The sequence below is a fragment of the Triticum dicoccoides genome, chromosome 3B (assembly GCF_002162155.2).
Source record: "Triticum dicoccoides isolate Atlit2015 ecotype Zavitan chromosome 3B, WEW_v2.0, whole genome shotgun sequence".
In the NCBI taxonomy this organism is placed as follows: Eukaryota; Viridiplantae; Streptophyta; class Magnoliopsida; order Poales; family Poaceae; genus Triticum; species Triticum dicoccoides.
In genome coordinates, this window is record NC_041385.1 from 130,032,410 (window position 1) to 130,034,929 (window position 2,520).

A 2,520-nucleotide genomic window follows, 5' to 3' on the forward strand; every position below is an offset into this window, starting at 1 on the left:
TGCTCGTAGCCCGACCTTCCTCCCAAGCCACCTACCGCTGCCACGTAACAAACCAAAGCGTGCCGCCGCTTCACAGGCAGCACGCTGCTGCCCAGGCGCCCGGGCGGGTGCCGCACGGTCTAGCGGCCACCGACCCTTCCCGGCGCCAAAACCGGCCGCCACGGGGCCCATGCGCCGCCACCAACCCTTTGCCCCCATGGATCCACCCGTCACCAGCCACCCCCGCCGCCCCAACAACCTTCTCCATCCTCCGTCGCGCCACCGTGGAGAATGGTTCTCGGGTCAGATCCCCGTCCAACCCCATGGCCGACGGCCTCCTGCGAGCTCGGCCACATCGACCGCCGCCCGTACGTTGCCTCCTTCTCCGTATGTCACAAGCACACGTGTACACCTCCCCCTCTGCTTTCTCTCTCTCCATTGGATTTGGGCGGCCCCGCCTCCCCCACCTCAGGCGCACTGAATCGAGGATCTACGGCGAGGTCGCCGTGGCTCCCAGGCACAACGACGTCGAGCAGGAGGATCAGTTTCAGCTCCGGTGATGCACTGTCGCCCCAACACCTCATGGATTTCGCCGCGCCACCGATTTCTGACCTCATCTTCTACGCGTGCAGGTTCGCCGCGGGTCGGGGCCCCTCCTCCACGTCCTCTCCTCTCCTCTCGATGGTTACCAGAAGACTATGAAGCAGCAACGGCAGTGGGGAGGTGGTCTCCTCCATGGCAAATCCACCCTCAAATGGTGGCGACGGCGACCGATGGAAGAGCAGTAGCGGGTGTGCTGTCCACTTATTTTATTTGCATTTTTTTCTTCAGATTTTGGCTATGTGCAGTCCAGTTTTTTCAGAGTTTTCGGATTTTGCGAGCCGTGTCAGAGTTGATAAAACTTGCGTGCAACCCTCCACGACCAAAAATGTAGTTCGTTGTGCGTGAGTGCAGTGCGGTGTCCACGGCATTGCGGTAACCCGAGCCCTTCTCCAGCGTCCCAGCCCCCACGGCGCACGAGAAGTGCACTAGCAGTTCACCTGATTGTATTTTTAAGTGGGGCAAATTATCTTTTTTTAGCAGTTCATCTCGCCATTGCGTGGCTGTTCTCTTATTTTGATAGAGCGGTCCAATTGTTGCCTTTGTATACATATATCACTCTTTTTCCATGTCCGACCCATGTAACTCTTGGAGAGGTTCGTCCTTTGTGTGATGTGGTTCGCTCCTTTGTCGTGTGTTCAGAAAAGGTAAAATGCATTGGGAGTTGATGTGGTTCGCTCCTTTGGTCGTGTGTTCAGAAAAGGTAAAATACATTGGGAGTTGCAGTGCACTTCGTCGCCGCGTGTGGTTCACTACACTCGGCCTCGCAGTTTAGATGACATTGCAAAAAGAAAATGTTAGCAAAAAAAGTAATAATGCAGTTTCCTTTGTAGACATTTGCAGTGTGTTTTTCCGTCTAAAGCAGTGCGGTCGGCCGCCTTATGATGTTCATCTCATAAGTGTAGAAAAAATATTACAGAAACGACAATAAAAAGTAATGTGGTTCACTTCTCGATAGTGTGTTGCGGTTCACTTACACACGATGTGAAGCTTGATCCACTTCTCTTTTTGGAAAAATTTACATCCAACAAAAAAAACAATGAAGTTTGGTAGCCCGTCTGATGCAGTGCGGTTTTCAGGCCGAAGCAGTGCATTTTTCTGTCTGATGCAGTGCACATGTCGATTTTGGTGTTGCGAAAAACAGAGTGTCCGCATTTCGGTAATTTTGAAACTGCTCTTAAACCGTAAGGAATTAGAGAGATTGTACTACATCAAAAAGTTGTTCCTGGTCGATACCTTTCCAACGGCGTATCGTTTGAATCATTTCGACCAGCGGTTTGTAAAAATTTTGCGAAAAATGGCCGCCGCCACTCATCGTCCGCCACACGATTTTCAAAATTAACTTAAAACCGTAACGAAACTCAAAAACATTTCAACACATGAAAGTTGTTCCTCGTCCATAGCTTTTCAATGGTATATTACACGCCTCGTTTCGACAAACGGTTAAAAAAACTGGAGCGAAAACAGTACCGAAAATTTGAAAAAAATTTAAAAACAGAATTCCGCGATTTAGGAAATTGGAAACTGCTCTTAAACCGTAACGAATTAGAGAATATGATATCTATGAAAAAGATGCGCCTCGACAATATCTTTCCAATGGGGTATCATTTGCTTTGTTCCGACGAGCGGTTTAGAAGAAATCGTGAAAAAATGCTCGCTGCCACTCGTGATGGGCCGCACCATTTTTAAAACTGCTCTTAAACCGTGTGGACTCTTGAAAAGTGTTCAACATGTCGAAGTTGCGCCTAATCCATAGCTTTTCAACGGTATATTACACGCCTCATTTCGATAAACGGTTAAAAAACTAGAGTGAAAACAGTACCGAAAAAACAACGTGTGCAGTTTTTTCCGACGAGAAGTTCACTCGTGTTGAGCGTGCAGTGCAGAAGTGTTATCAGAATAGTTATTCTACTAATATTAGCAGAATAAATCGGCTATATA

The 2,520-nt window shown here is 48.7% G+C and overlaps 1 long non-coding RNA gene across 1 annotated transcript; it reads left to right on the plus strand.

The window, feature by feature from the left end:
* The first annotated feature begins 17 nt into the window (after positions 1-17).
* LOC119280973 lies at positions 18-1,061 on the plus strand. The gene is made up of 2 exons (XR_005138235.1): positions 18-535; positions 612-1,061. It is a non-coding gene; the product is annotated as an uncharacterized LOC119280973 (long non-coding RNA).
* Positions 1,062-2,520: the final 1,459 nt, after the last annotated feature.